The 17,525-nt window shown below is 38.8% G+C and overlaps 1 protein-coding gene across 1 annotated transcript in view; it reads right to left on the reverse strand.

Moving 5' to 3' along the window:
- LOC132100254 (protein NDRG2) overlaps window positions 1–11,074 on the reverse strand; it is a 28,643-nt gene extending 17,569 nt beyond the window's left edge. The window contains exon 1 of the mRNA XM_059505796.1: window positions 10,681–11,074. The gene's annotated coding sequence lies outside the window, so the exon portion shown is untranslated. The remainder of the gene's footprint in view (window positions 1–10,680) is intronic.
- Between the last annotated feature and the right edge of the window lie 6,451 nt (window positions 11,075–17,525).

Raw genomic sequence — 17,525 nt, forward strand, 5'->3', positions numbered from 1 at the left:
AGTACACTTCTAAATAATGTCAAATAAAAGGTTTATATGAAAGTACATTTCAAGTTGTATATATTTTTTAAACTGTACCCGCAGACAATATAATATTAATTAAATAAAAGGTTACTTAAGTGCACTTATAGTTTTAAACATGGCTGTTTCTTAGCACACTTAAGTACACATTTAAATAATTTAAAAAAATAATAGTTTTACCTTAGATTTATTATTAAATCATAATATTTTATTATAAACTTAATAAAACATAATAAACTTTTTTATTTTATAAACTTATGTTGATGTGTTGGCTAACATACTAAAGCACATGTTAACACTAACTCTATTATAAAATTAACAGAATTATTAAATTACACACAGTGCCACTTAAGTGGTTAGTTGATAAAGTTGAAATAATTGCATTCAATATACACGTAAACTACAATAGATTTTAATTTAATTGTAAATAACATGCAATTAAATGTCCAAAAACATTACATTAAGTTTCCAAAAAGTATTTATATATATATATATATATATATATATATATATATATATATATATACTTACTGCAAACTAAATGTAAAGTATATATTTCAAAGTAAATTGTTGAGTATGCAAAAGTGCACTTCTTTTTCCCAAGGGTGAGAAACCCTGAGTCTGAGAAACATGATTTTGTGAGACATCAATAGAGTTCATGCCGTGTTTTCAGAAAGTATTTATTGATCATGCTGTGTTATTGATCAGCGTCGGGTCGCGCTGCAGATGTATGATGTGTCATAAACAAGACGAGAGGAGTTCAGTCATGTGACCGAGAGGAGCTGTTTTCATCGTTCCCATCCAGCTCTTCATCTCCTCGTCTCAGAATGAGTACTTCGATCTCAGAGCACATGATAACAGTTACACCAGCGGGAGACCGTCTGTCACGGGGAAGAACGACAGAAAAAGCAACATCCAGGATAAAATGGAAAAAATGACAGAAAATGTGTGAAAGAAAAATGAGCAGCGTAGGAGGATTGAGATGACTCCCATAAAACCTGTTAAGAACATGTCTAGCCCACATCTAGTGTTAAAACTAAAAGGTTAAAATTAAAAATATTAAAATAAGATTTTATAATATTAAATATTTCAAATATTAAATATTTAAATTAGCTAAATAAAAAATAAAATTAAGCCTATTTTTAGGAAGGTTCTAAACTAAGTGTACTTCTTTGAAGAGATTATAAAAAAAAAAAAAAAATGTATTAAAGAAAAATAAGCAGTGCAGGAAGCTTGAGATGAATCTCACAAAAAAACAGTCAAAAATAAATCAGTTATGACTTTCTCACATTTAGTGGAAAATCAAATGAAAACAAAAATTGTATGACGTCATACTGCTCAGAAAATCTCTGAAGTAAAAGTCTCTTATAGCACTGAGAATAGAAAAATATTAAAAAGTATAGCCAGAAATAACGTTTTCAGACAATAATCCAATGAGAATTTAAGTGTGAAATATTGTTTAGTCATTATGGATAAAATGTTTACAATATTAAATATGTATTATGTCATTTTAAATCAGTGTCATATAAATATTTTTCTCTAGTGTTTTTGTGTTGAAATATAACCTGGACATGTTTTCATGAGATTCACCCCCTGAGGACATTGCAATGGACCGTTTAAACACAAAGCCCCAGCGTCTCATGACTCCAATCAGCAGTGACGAAAACAGCAGAAAATCTGATGATATTTGCTTCTGAAGTGACTGATGGAGCTCATTCAGAGGAATAATGGCACAGAGAGGGAAAGCGAACTGAAAACAGGCCGAGTCTATTGACAGACTCTAATGGATGATGTGCAGGAGTGAACCGATCGATACGAACCGCCAGCTGCTCAGTTATGACACACAGCCCATCTCTCTTCTGGCACCAATGCAAATCAGACTAATGCTAATATGCTCTGAACATGCAGATATATTCAAATCACACCCAGCACTGTACAAGACAATCTTCTCCAAGCTGAACGGTTCTCTGTCAGGTTTGTCTTGCTCAGCTCAAACAACTTTGTTGAAATGCAATCAAAAGTTTCAAAAGTTCACATTCCCAGCATGCACTACTCATTTAATTTATGCATTTTTGTTTTTACCAAAACAGGACATTTAAATGAAAAGCGTAGACTGAGACCTCAGTATCACACAAAATGCATGTAAGAAGAGCATGCATTTATTTGCACAAAGCACTGGAGAGCAAGCTCATTTCCTTTTGACTGTGAAGCCCAATTTGACAGAGATTTCTCTGTTACAAACCCTTATGAGACCCGAATAACGTGATTAAGTTGAAAACTTCATGTTAAACAGCAGTGATGGGGAAAGCACAGGGTTAATCGGGTTAATCCTCACATTAGCTGGTATTTTGACAGAAATGTTACATAATTATACTAAATATTATATTGCAATATTCACAATATATTTGAGAATAAATGCAGCCTTTGTGAGCAAAAGACTTCTTCATGAATAAATCTGATCAAGCCCAAAGTTTTAAATGGTAGTATAACTCCAAACCGTCAGTGCTAGGGTTTATAAAAGTGCAAAACGAAGTGGAGGCGCTTCATGGTGGCTGAGGAATCCACACAGAACGAGCTGGTGATTCATTCTTCTCTTCTGCAGCTCAATACATGCAGGACGTCACATCACACCAAACCTGCTCCAGCGTTCACCCGGAGGAACACGCTCTCGCTCAGTAACATTTAGCTTCACGCTAGAAAACATCCCTGCAACAGGGTTTCTGCTGCTTTCTTCTGACCCCATTGGCAGAGGTTTATATTCTTGTGCAAAGCTGAATGTAACAGAGCGAGAACATGTTCCTCAGGGTGAACGCTGGAGCAGGTTTGGTCACCATTATTACTTAGTATGTCATCATTGTGACTTTTTAGGTCAATTTTGTTTGTTTTTTGACTTAATTTTGGCTTTGTATTCTCATAATAATAATAATGTTTTATTTCATAATTATTACATTTTATCTCATGGCTTTTTGTCATAATTGTAACTTTTTATCTAAATGACATTTTATCATATATTATTTCAACTATTTGTAATAACTTCTGTGTTAAAATTATTACTTTTTATGTAAATTCTGGCTTTTCATTATAATTCCATTTTATGTCAGTTTTTTGTTTTTTTTCTTACTTGGCAGAAATGGTCTTCCATACATGTAAATCTTAATTAAAAATGAATTGGTCTTATGATAATGGAAAACGAGGTAGAAAAGCTGTTTTTGTATTGTGAGGTTGTGATGGAAATATAACAATATTAAGAGTGATGCTTGATGTAAAACAAACAGCACTGAGTCAACAGAAATGAGAGCTGAAGAATCATGAACTGTTGTGACTGCACCAAACCAACATCTCAGATGGCATGCTGTGCTGATCTAGGATCAGTGTTGAGCTTGATCTCATTAATGCAGTGCTCAGGGGGCAGATGAGAGCAGCTGGAGGGAGTTCAGAGGATACTGAGACTTTCAATCAAAAGCAGAGGACAGGAAGCTGAAGAGAATTGTACGTCATCGTCATCGACCCAAACAATGATTCAGCAAGAGCTGAGGATGCTGTGTGTTTACAGGATTACAGTGATAAGAGCACGCTGTGTGGTTTATACACGGATTACACATGCATTACTGAAGATTAATATCAGGTTAACACAATTTCACCCTTGATTTTGCAAAAGTTACATCTCAGTAACAGATTTGTGTTTTGTTAAACAAAAATGCTGAATGCATGTTTTCCTTCATTTTAAACAGTTTGCACCATAAAAGTGATTAGACATCCAAATTCTTAGTCTTTTTTTGTTTGTATATTTATTCTTAAAAGGTAAAAAAAAAATCTACAATGCAAAAAATGCTTTTCCTACTTAGCATTATTTTTTTCTTGTTGTTTAATATTCTTAAATAAAGGTACGTTTACTTGAGAAGCAAAATTATTTAATATAAGAATTCATTTTGTCAAATTTCACAATTTTTGACCCATAAAAAGTTTTTCTGGCAATTGCTACAAATATACCCCAGAGACTTCAGACTGCTTTTCAGGGTCACAAATAAAAACTAAGTTAAACAGTAAGTAGCACTGGCTTAAATGTGAAATTAAAACTTGTAAAACATCATAAGATAGTTAAGATAAGATAGTTCTGGTGAAAATAAATAATAATAATCTAAATTAAATGAGTTGAAAGAAGAAAAAATATATAATAATCTGCCAATGGAGTCAGAAAAAGAAACATTATTCAAAGGGAAAACATTTCTTTTTCTCTTTCTGACCCCACTGGCAGATATTTGCTCTTGCTTTCATCAGAAACTCAGTTCACACGTTTCTCAGAAAACAAGTCTTTCAGTAGCAAGCTTCTCTAGTAATCTGCAGCTTGAGTTTCAGTTTGGTTGTAGGGCTGTATTTTTAGGCGCTATGATAAAGGACACTGGGATATGTTGCGACCGCGCTATTCCTGGGCCAGCAGTTGTATGTGGGTGTGGATTACTTTCCTCAAGACTTCAGGACACATGTGACTGCCGAGTACCATGCAAGCCTCGAGCAAAGCTTGGAAACCTTACAAAAACATTACGATAGAGACTGTCAAAGTTAATAACACCTTACAGTCGATCAAGAACACAGTGCACTGAACACTGCATGTAAAGAACACAGAAACGAGTGTTTGGAGGAACGCCCCTGCTGTAGTGAGGGACTCAGAGGTGAGGACGGTGTAGTGTGGTGTTTACTGGTAAGTGTGTGCTAACTGAGGGCTATTTCAAGAGTTCAGCCATGTTGGGCAGAGACGCCCTGAGAGACCTCGAGTTGCTTCAGAAAACACCCGCAAAGAGTTTGTGTGAATAAAACGTCACAATAAATCATTCGAAATAGCGCATGCTTGTGCTGGGTGTGGGTTTACTCTGCTTCAGGCACTGTAAACTGTGCTAAAAACTGAGCTAAATCTGACATAACCCAAAAAAAAAAGCCAATATGGTTCCAAATAAGTAATGCAAAACATATATATATATTTTCAAGTATTAATAATAACCAATCTCTTCCCATCAGCAGCTGCTCACAGTGGATCTGGGCAGTGTGTGTGTTCATGTGTTTGCTCTTGGCTTCGTCTCTGTGTTTGTTCATCTACAAATTTTGATGACAAAAGAACAGAAACGAGCCGCCATGGAGACACTGAGAGATGCCAAAGCGCTCAATGTTGTGTTGCTGCTCCTTCACTCCTGGTTTCCCTCAGCGATGGGCCACATTCATCAGACCAGCTGGTATTACTATTGCATGTCTGTTCTCTTTTTCTCCAACAGTATGAAGGATGGGAATCTCATCAAATGACTTGCTGATTGTCTCCATCTTTACGGCTCTGTGTGTACTTGTGATTTTTCAGTAAAGCACAATGACTCGGCTCATTACAGAGAATCAAACATCTGACGTGATTAAGTGTCCTTGCGTAACTGATGTGCATCATTAAAGAGCCACAAACTCGCTCCTGGAACGACCTTCACGCTGGAGGCTCATCCCCATGTGGAAAAAAAACAGATCTTATTATGCAGATGTAATCTACGGACACAGTCATGAGGATGTGACATCACTGAAACACCCAAACTCCTTCGCTTGTGTAAACCCTTAGTTTACCCAGAATTCTGCACCACTTCAGTATTTTAAAGAAGACCCTGCATCAAAATGATTTTTTGTAATTACTTTCACAGCGTAAAAAAGTCATGAGACAACTCGTCAAAAACAACATGTGGGCGGAGTCAAATCAGCAACACATGGCAGCACTCCGCCAACAGCAACATGTGGGCGGAGTCAAATCAGCAGCACATGGCAACACTCCACCAACAGCAACATGTGGGCGGAGTCTAATCAGCAGTACATGGCAACACTCCGCCAACAGCAACATGTGGGCGGAGTCAAATCAGCAGCACATGGCAACACTCTGCCAACAGCAACATGTGGGCGGAGTCAAATCAGCAGCACATGGCAACACTCCGCCAACAGCAACATGTGGGCGGAGTCTAATCAGCAGTACATGGCAACACTCTGCCAACAGCAACATGTGGGCGGAGTCAAATCAGCAGTACATGGCAACACTCCACCAACAGCAACATGTGGGCGGAGCCAAATCAGCAGCACATGGCAACACGGCCAACAGCAACATGTGGGCGGAGTCAAATCAGCAGCACATGGCAACACTGCCAACAGCAACATGTGGGCGGAGTTAAATAAACAGCACATGGCAACACTCTACCAACAGCAACATGAGGGCGGAGCCAAATCAGCAGCACATGGCAACACTCCACCAACAGCAACATGTGGGCGGAGCCAAATCAGCAGCACATGGCAACACTGCCAACAGCAACATGTGGGCGGAGTCAAATCAGCAGCACATGGCAACACTGCCAACAGCAACATGTGGGCGGAGTTAAATAAACAGCACATGGCAACACTCTACCAACAGCAATATGTGGGCAGGGTCAAATCAGCAGCACATGGCAACACTCCACCAACAGCAACATGTGGGTGGAGCCAAATCAGCAGCACATGGCAACACTGCCAACAGCAACATGTGGGCGGAGTCAAATCAGCAGCACATGGCAACACTCCGCCAACAGCAACATGAGGGTGGAGCCAAATCAGCAGCACTTGGCAACACTCCACCAACAGCAACATGTGGGCGGAGCCAAATCAGCAGCACATGGCAACACTGCCAACAGCAACATGTGGGTGGAGCCAAATCAGCAGCACATGGCAACACTGCCAACAGCAACATGTGGGTGGAGCCAAATCAGCAGCACATGGCAACATTCTACCAACAGCAACATGTGGGCGGAGCCAAATCAGCAGCACATGGCAACACTCCACCAACAGCAACATGTGGGTGGAGCCAAATCAGCAGCACATGGCAACACTGCCAACAGCAACATGTGGGCGGAGTCAAATCAGCAGCACATGGCAACACTGCCAACAGCAACGTGTGAGCGGAGTCAAATCAGCAGCACATGGCAACACTCCGCCAACAGCAACATGAGGGCGGAGCCAAATCAGCAGCACTTGGCAACACTCCACCAACAGCAACATGTGGGCGGAGCCAAATCAGCAGCACATGGCAACACTCCACCAACAGCAACATGTGGGTGGAGCCAAATCAGCAGCACATGGCAACATTCTACCAACTGCAACATGTGGGCGGAGCCAAATCAGCAGCACATGGCAACACTCCACCAACAGCAACATGTGGGTGGAGCCAAATCAGCAGCACATGGCAACATTCTACCAACAGCAACATGTGGGCGGAGTCAAATCAGCAGCACATGGCAACACTACTAACTGCAACATGTAGGCGGAGTCAAATCAGCAGCACACTGCAACACTGTCATTATTTAAAGTCAGTTGCACTAATTAACTATGGCTGAATGACTGAAGCCTACAAGACAACTAATTTACAAAGTTTACATTTACAAAATTGCAAATTTACACAATTAAATACCAAAAATATAGCACTTACTTTTTCATTGATATGCACCAATATAACAATGTGTCTTTAAAAGAAATGTAGAAAAAAATTTACTAAAGCATTTAGGGAAAAAATTTACCCTACTTGATATGGAAATGCATGAAACATGCCATCGTTTTGAGTCAGTTTTTTGGTTTGTGTGGAAGAAAATATTCCTTGAGACAATATAAAAAGAAGATCATATATGGAAAGCTCGGGCTTCGTGTGGACGTAGCCTAAATCACTGAAGCATTGCGTTTGAAGCGTTTCACGAAAATGAATGGAACTTCTAAACTCTGAATCACAAAACAAGTCTATTAATAGCTAAATTGATAGCTAAAAGTGCATTGCAATGATTGTGATATTTATAATGATTGTCAATTTTACGTCAACATCAAAATATACTGTTAATATTGCAGTAATCAACTGTATTGGCCAGTCCTAATCTCAACTAGCAAAGCATTTTATTCCACTAAACTGGAGATTCTTGTCTAGCGAATCTAGGTTCAAATCCACCTACAGACCAGTATTTGTCCTCATCCTTCAGATGTACACAAGCTAGAGAGGGCAGAGCGAGGTGAGTGAATGAATGGGGCGAGAAACCACCGAGAGCAAGAATAGCATGAGCCGAAGGGCTGGAGGATGAGTGGGAACAGAGGGAGCCTTGTACCACCAGGAGCAGATCCACGAAACACACGCATCTCAGTGACACTGCACTTCTCTGTTTCACCTGTATTCTTCCCATCAGTCTTCCACTGCACTGCACTGCTTGTGTTCTTATACACTTTACATGGTTTTTCTGTCATGTTTTGTGTTTTTGTTGTTATGTTGAATTGTTTGGTGGAAAAAAGCTGCTACTACTAATACACTTATTCAGTATTTGTGTACATTTATATTACATTCATATATATATATATATATATATATATATATATATATATATATGTATATATATATATATATATATATACTAACAAACACACGCACTCTCATAGATAGATAGATAGATAGATAGATAGATAGAATAATGAACATTTGCATGACACACAGTTAGATGGAAAGTTAGAAAAAGCAATAAATGAAAGTTTGCTGCCAGATGGATGGTCTCCCTTCAGTCATTACACTACTGAGTCAGTCTAAAAATATCTCTTCTTCTGCTCTTTGCTCATGTAGTGATGATGTGTTGTTCTCCGGGTTCTGTACAATCACATGAAGGACACTCTGGAGTGCTGTGATGTTAGAGATCAGCACTGGTGCGGTCTGCAGTTTGTGAGGAGGAGTTCAAATTCTCTTTACCTTACAAGCCCAGCCCACGAATAGAACCCAAACAAGTCAGAAATGATCCTGAGACCAGCTGCTCTTACATCAGGCTGAACAGCTGAAATGTTGTGAAAGATCGCAGGGCCTTCACATTAAGAGACTGGGTGTCTTTAAAGGGGCAGTTCACCTAAAGAAATGAAGTTATGTCATTTGCTCGCACTCATGTTGTTGCAAGCAAATGTCTTCCTGCGTTTATTAAAAGGAAACGAAAATGGAAGGTGATTCACACTGTCAAGCTCAAAATAGGAAGCAGCAGAAAAACAGTCCATACTACTACATGTGAAGCTATCTGCCAGCCAGGACCAGACTGAGATTTAAGTCTTAAAACCTAGAAATAAAATAAAAATGAACCATTCTGAACCATTTTATCTTCTTAACAAACATTACAAACATAACAGCAGGTCACATTTTTTTACAGCCATATTTCATTTTAAATCAATCAATGTGAAAGCAGATAGCATCGACTAACAACCTTGTAGCTCTTTATCGGTTTATTGGTAATTGTTCAGAATCACTACCACCTTCGAGAAAATGAATGGGTTTTACTTCCAAAAGAGAGTTTGTGTTGGAGGGGGAGGGGCTTAAAAACAAGAGGGATTGATGACATCACCTGAAAAGAAAAATCGTTTCAGAGGCGGAGCAATTTATTAGCTACATAATCTGGATCTCAGACCAATTAAATTAATTTTAATATATATATATATATTAAGACAAACACTAATTAAATGTTCACAAAAACAACAAGAAGGGTCCAATCTGATATTGTGTTTACATTAAGCCTTCAGAGGGACTTTTCAACATAACCAGTCATAATGTGTCATAATGTGAGTGCTGAGGTTACGATTTTCTGCAAAGGGATGACTTAAATATGATGTTACTCACAAATCTATCATATGACTTCAGAAGACTGAATATAGATTTATAGTGCTATTCGGAGATCAAATGAGTGATATGTACTCATTTCTGTTGTGAGGAAAAGAGTATTGTTAATATTGCGTGTTATTTTAGTGAACTATCCCTTTAAAGAATGCATGAGTCACTGAAGACCCCAGATTAACTGTCAGGAGACTCTGCAGACAGATAATGGTGTATCTCGGTGAGTGTAGACGAGTTTCCAGAACACAGCCCTTGTGCGTGTTTGTAGCATGCAGTCTTTTCTGGAAAAGACCTCTGCGGGACACACCTCCCTTTGACATTGACACACATTCTCCAGAGAAGAGCTCTGTCTGCAGAACCGCAGGAGAACTCAGGTCTGGAGGCGTTTTCCTCTTGAAATTCAAGTTCACATCAACTAAATAAAACACGTAGCTATGCATCGCTCCGGCGCAAGATCTACACAATCCACGAACAAAGACCTTTATGAGTTAAAGCGCTCGTAAACTCACATGTTACGTTTGCGCGCTCACAGCTCATCAATTCCCCAAAAACTCTCGGAGAAATGTGGGCTGACTCTGTGAAGCGTGCAACCTAAAGGCTACACAGTCATGGCTCGTATAAAGCGAGCTGATTTGAATGCAGCTTTATGTTTACAAGTTTCCAGCCGCTGGAGAAGATTAGGGTCACGTCTCTTGTGCCGTTCGTTTGAAACGGAGATTTCCGCCACTATCAAAACTTATGGTCTATGAATATTTCCGTTTTTTTTTTTTACATTATGCACAACAAATCGTAAAAAAATATGAGCAACACATTTTTGCATGCATTAAAATACATCAATGAGATATAGGCTTGTGTAACTTAATATTATATTATATATATATATATATATATATATATATATATATATATATATATATATATATATATATATATATATATATATATATATATATAGCCTACACACACACACGAATACAGGCTGTTATAAAGCCTTAGGAGATTGTGCTTACCTCTTATGCAAATTAATTATGATGTCGGCGTGCCTAAGTTCCCCAAAATAAAGAAATGAGCAAAAGTCGACACTCCTTTGTCTGTGAAATATCTATGTATTTTTCACAATGTTGATCCTGGGTCGCTCCCAGCGCTCTTGAGCTCGCACTTTCTTTCCAGCAGCGTTTGTTATTTTCTCTCCCTCTTTTCCTCTCTGTCTGTATTACCCCGTTTTTGTGCTTTCTGGAGCCACCGAGAAAAAATCACACAAAAAAATATGGAGCCGTCAATCAAATAAGTCGACTTAAGTTATGGATGGGGGAGCGCGGAATAACTCATCGAGCTCGAGTCGCCCGTGCTGAGCTTTTTAGGGCGGTTATGAGGTGTATGTGTTACGACATACAATCCGTGCCCGAAACACACCAACAGGTCGATAATCAGAGGTTAAAAGTCGACGAAAGCCCGCTGTTGTGAGACAGCTCCCCCCTGTTTTCGGCAGTGGTTCGCTCCCGTTGTTGAGTCGCCCGGTGGAACAAAACGCGTTCGCATTCCAAGGTTCTGGTTACAGCTGCGCCACAGTCTTGAGCAAGAGCTGCGTGTGATTTGAGCTGCGTCAGAGGATATAAATACACGAATCTCTTAATGTATTTTAGAAATGCACAGGATTTGCAAAATGGGGTAGACAAGTGATTTATAAAAAGCAGTTGAAAAGTGAACGCGCCTGCTCCTCATCATCGGAGCTCGCCTCAGTGCCGCAGTAGAGCTCATGTTATAGCTAAACACACTTATGAGAAGAACAAATTATAAAAACCCTTTTACAGAGACACTTTATGTGATTCTCACACAGGTCAGATAGACCAAAAGAACAAGAAAAAAACCTGTGAAGCAACAAATACCAGTGAAGAATAATAGCTAGTTGTAGGATAAAAACATTACAGCTTTACGTATTTTGGGGGGGACACTGTATAGGCTTCAAATGAATGTCAAAATGTACTACAGTTGGACTATAATCCAGTCAAACTTGAAATGTTGCAGAAATGTTGTAGGCTACATTCATATAATTTGCCTATTAAGAAGCATGTTTCACACAGTTTTGTGTTTCAGCAGTTTGCACACGGACAGCATTATGCAAACTTATACAAAAATGAAGTGATTTGTAGGTTACTGCATGGAGTATAGCTCTGACAGAGGTATTGAGTTTATCACCGAGAGCTATAACAGACGAGATCAGCATGAAATCTGATGTAGCATACGTTTAGACCCAAATGGTGATGAATCTACACTGAACCCAAACCCCAAAGTGTTGGTATATAGTGCTCTGCAGCCGCCAGGTGTAATTAAAAGGCAGATTTCTTGTTTCACATTGCCTGAATATGCAGTGTGTATTTATTTTGGCAGTCATATTAACAGCTTACAGCATTCACACTGGCTGAACCCAATCTACCATCATTTAACTTTCTTCTGACATATTTTAAAGAAAGTTAGGAGTCCAAATAACATTGGACCCTATTGATTTTCACAGCACTGCTTTTTCAAAATAACTTTGAATATGTTTGCATAGAAAGTGGCAGAATTGACAGCGGATTGAGATTGAGATAGGGTTTTGATTTTAATACGTTTAGAGATACACTTTGGGGTTTGGGTTCAGTGTATTCATCTGTAGATAAGAACACTTTGGATGCTACATGATGAACAAGTTTGTAATAATAAACTCACAATAACAATTTAATATTGACATTATCAAAGGTGAAACTCAGAAATCACTTATTTATTCATTTATTGTGAGTGAGCAGATCCATAAACTCAACAGTTGGACTCCTGCAACAATGTGAAATATGTTGAATAGGTTAATAATATAAGTTTCAGTAGGTCTTATTATAGTCAAACCATGGTAAACTTTGATATCATTTGCAGCCTATGTAGAGTCATTGGCAAAGTCCCAAAAGAAAGCACTAAGCCACGTGTAAAGCTGAGTTCAGCGGGTTCAGTCAGTCCAGGAGCATGTTGGGAAACATTCAGGGTCTCACAGCCCTCTTAAACTGAACTATGAGTGAAGTTTCAGATCCCTGTTGCACAACGTGAACCTTTAGGGAAGATAACACTTAACTAAACCTCAGAATTAATGCTGAAACACAACATCTGCCAGTCTTCACGACCTACCAGAGTCTGTAGACTCATGCTAAACCTGATAAGACCAACACAGTTAAACGTATCAGTACGAGTGACTTTTAACTTGACACGCAAAGCCAACATGAAGCACGTCTGCGCTCTGATGGAGCAGTGCATGATGGACAGGAATGTGTAAGAATCACTTTATAAGAGTAGAAAGAGTCATGAAATCATGCAGCTGAACCTCTGACATGACGATTGATCAGGAAATATACCAAGGTCAGAGTCAGCGGTCCTCAGCTTTAGACTGAAGGAGCTTCACTTTTCCTCCACGTCCTCGCGATGCACGTCTCTTTCAAATCAGACGAGTTGTAAAGACTGTGTTCAGGCATCTTGAGAAAAATGGGTGTTGTACTTGAGTTTAAAACACCAGCGGCACCCATTGATTATAACGTATGCGTCAATCATCAATGAATTCATCATTCCAACAATAAAAAAATGACAGTTTATTTGATTAAAAAAAAATCGAATTTGAACTCAATTAAAATAATCATGAAAACAATAAAACATTAATAAATTTGATAAAATAATTTAAAAGTTATTTCTTTAAAAAAGCTATGTAAGAACTGTCTGTTTAATATCTGATGAACTAAAGTTGTATCTATTTATCTATTGTAATATCATCAGCAAATGCTATGCTTCTTGGCAAACAGAGTAGAAATTAAACCGTAAACTTTCATCAATAGCACTTCAATCCAGTTGAAGACAGGGAGGGTTTTGGCTTCGTGTCGACCTCGTTCTGTTGGGACAATCTTAGTGAGAAGGAAAGTGTCTGAATGACACAAACCTGCAGACTGTTTACAGTGTGGCACTATTTCAGTCTTACAGGGTGTCTGCTGAATAAAAGTGCCCTGAACAATGTGACCCATCGCCAAAGAGCACAGGGAACGCCAGCTAAAGTTACACACGCAACAATGCAGGAGCACACACACACACACACACACACTGGAGTTTGGCAGCGGTTCAGGAAAACACTTCTCTTGTTTCAATGGAGTCCTGTTTGAAGCCCATGCAGCGCTCAGACGTTTGGCCGGAAAGGTGTTTTATTTTGATTTGATAAGGGTTTCTCTTTGTGAGGAGATGTTTCCAGAACACAGAGGTATTTCCGCTCACAGTTATCTGCTGACAGAAACACAGACTGTGCAGTAAAAGCTGATTTAGACTCAATCAATGATTGTTAAAGGAGAAGTTCCCCCGCCCTTGAGAGTTTCTTTCTCCTGTTGGAACAAAATAAGATATTTTGAACAATGTTATTTTACCAGACAGTTGCTGGTCATTTTTATTTTTCTCATTCTATGGACGTCAATGGCTACCAGCAATCGTTTGGTTACTAACATTCTTCAAATAAGTTAAAACAGAAGAAAGAAACTCATACAGGTGCGTAACAACGAATGAACGAATTAATTAATTTATATATATAGCTTTTATTTAGAGCACTGTAAATGATATAATCAAAATAAAAACATTGGACATTAAGGAAGAAACTTTAAAGAAGTTTGAGAGTGTAGGGAGACGTTTGTCTATATAAAAACAAAAAGATATGTTCTCATTAAAAATCTATTCGTCAGTCAATCCCATTAATTTTGCCATTTCGCCAATTTTTTTTTTTTCAGAACTGCACTGTTGGATTCATGTTTTGTGTTACGCATTTAAATTATGAATATTCCCAAGAAAACATGTTTTGTTTGAAACATTTTAAACATAATAAAAATATTTTTAGTGTATTTTGGATTTATTTTATTAAGTCAGCCTGTTTACTTAATACTAATATTATGATTACAGAAAAGTAATACAATTAAGAATTTTCTAAAGAAATTAAAATTTGTATATACATTTATTATTTACATTTTATTATAATAGAATTAAATAGATATTTCTTATAAATTTCTCACTAATTAAACATGCATTTTTTTATTGATTGTGTGCACTAAAACAGTATTTTAAAAAACACTTCAATAATTAGTTTTATTTACAACTACAAAAATCATTTTAGTGCATGAAATATAATCGTTATTTGAAATGTTTCTCAGTGTGTAATGTTAAATATTTTGTATACTATTTATAAAAAACAGTGGGCAGTGTCTATATGAATCTATGAACACATGTTTTGTTTTTAGTCTGTAACGCTGAAATGATGATGTTAGCTAGTGGTCAAATCACGTTTTTTAAAGGCAAAAGTACAACAAGTACATCTGCAACAAGTAACCACTGACCGCACAACTGTGTTCACCTGCAGTAACGTTTCAAACGCTGTGGTTTCTCTCTGTCATGTACATGAGCAGCAGTGTGTGTGTGTGTGTGTGTGTGTGAACAGCTGCAGAGCTCTGAAAAGGGAAGTCTGTTTTCCTGCTCGTTTCTCTCATCTGATTGGCTGTGGCTGATTTCGCAGGCGGTGAGGTCATCACACTGGCGTCTGACCTACATTAGTGTGACATCAGACTCACACACGAACGCACATCTTCTCATTAAACCGTCTTCAAACTCATCGCAGCCCGTCTCTGATCACATGAGGTTTTGAAAATCTCTTCAGATCAGGTCAAGTGTGTGAAACAGTGATGCTGCAGATGCTGTCTCTGTCACACACACAGCGTCACTGTCACGCACGACTGCATCCAGATCAGCAGAGAAAACACTATATGATCAGCATCAGCAGCACAGAAAATCACTGAGAAATCATAGAATAAATGGCTATTTAATAAACAACTCTTACTGCTGCATGGAGCTACAGAAGATCGATGTGTATACAGTGTTCTTCAGCACTGGAGTCTGTGGAGGAGAGATAAACAGAGAAGAGAGAGGTGTGGCAGAGGTTTCATCTCACACTGTCTTCTGTCTTCCTCTCATTCACAGATCCGGTTTCTGTTTCTCGCCTCTTTTCTTCTCTGGCACTATACACACACTCTTGTGGTTTGCACACATTTTAACCCTTCAGATGACACACGGCCCACATCTGTCTCTCTGTGACTCACCAGAGTCTCACGTCAAAACATGCAACACACAAGAGGAACCTGCAAAACTACAATCATATTACAACAAGTTAGTGATCCATTAGGGAATGTTAAAAAATGAATTGCACATGAAAAATAGTCATTATGAGGCATGACCTAAAATAATGTATATATATACATATATATAATGTATGCATGCTGAAAATCAACACATGCTTAGAAATCAAGACACAGACATGAGGTGAATGACTGTCTCACAGTGTGACATGACAACACTAGTGTGCTAGTAGTCAGCAGTTTTTGTAGTGCCCTAGTAAGGGTTTCTCTTTGTGTCTTGTTCTCTAAAGCATCTCATGTCACTCATGACTCGCTTTGTTAACACTCATTTACATTCTAGCAAGTCACCCGTAGACCAACAGTGGCACAATGCAGCCTGCAGAGGGTCACACACACACACACACACACACACACACACACTGTACTGCAACGTCACACTTTCTAAAGATCATGTTATCCAACAGCACTGAACACACACTAAAACTCATCCTCGGTCAGGAACAAACACATTCTTGGCAACAGCACTGCACACATGACCTTCTGAAAGAAACACACACACACACACACACACAGTAGATGTGCCAGCTTCACTGCAGCCGACCCATAAATCAGCCCGTGGCCCAAACACCCTGAACGATCTCCCCTGCTGCAGCAGTGTTTGTGCAGTTGTCACCTGGGTGTTTGTCTTCTGTGTGTGTGTTGTTGAGTTTCTGGTTTGCTCAGTCCATTATATCTATTTGCCTGTCAGCGTGAAGCGCCTCGGCATCGGATGCATGCCACATCTCGCAGGTACAACTGTGTGTGTTTGCATGGATTGTGTTTGCGTAACCGAGACCCGCGCTTCAGCAAACAGCCCAGATTGAGTGTGATGGCAGACTTGAAACTTTCTGTTTGAAGAAGTGTGTGGTGGTGTGTGTTCACAGATAGTTTACACATAGATAGATAGATAGATAGATAGATAGATAGATAGATAGATGATGACCACATGGACAACAAATGGATGGATGGATGGATGGAGAGAGAGAGAGAGAGAGAGAGAGATGAAAGATCCCATGAGAGGGGGAGTGTGTTCACTGCACTGTAATGATTGTGAGCAGTGAGGCGTCAGATGTGCAGCGCACGCACACACACACACACACACACACACACACAGAATGCTTCATTAATGAATATTCGTGCCGTTCTGCCATCTGTGGCATGTGATACACAGTAAGCGTTCTCTTCATCTTCATTGGACCTCATTCATTCACTATGTTTGAAATCGAGCAGATGCGTGTCTCAGATTCCATTCGTTTGATTGTTCCTGCGTCTGTCTGCTTCCAAAGAGCCAGCAGAATTGCCCAGAGTCATTTCATTGGTTTGAAATAATCCCCATTTAATTAAATTGATTGAGTTCATTTCATATTAGTCTGCTTCACGTTGCTCAGATTCGCTGTGATATAACAGGTGTACCAAAGGTTGTGTAAAAGCTAATTCACGTAAATTACCCGCCATCAGATGTCATGCTGTCCATGGGCTCAGATCATGAAACTCATTTGAAGAAGTAAAAAAAAAATAGGAGACAAAACAAGTAATGAAACTGAACATTTACAGGATACACGGGGCTGGGTGATATGGCCAATAATATCAAAAAAATATAATATAAAATATAAATTGATTGTGATTTCAATATCACCGAACTACACACTAGA

This window comes from Carassius carassius, chromosome 2 (assembly GCF_963082965.1).
Source record: "Carassius carassius chromosome 2, fCarCar2.1, whole genome shotgun sequence".
NCBI classification, from domain to species: domain Eukaryota; kingdom Metazoa; phylum Chordata; class Actinopteri; order Cypriniformes; family Cyprinidae; genus Carassius; species Carassius carassius.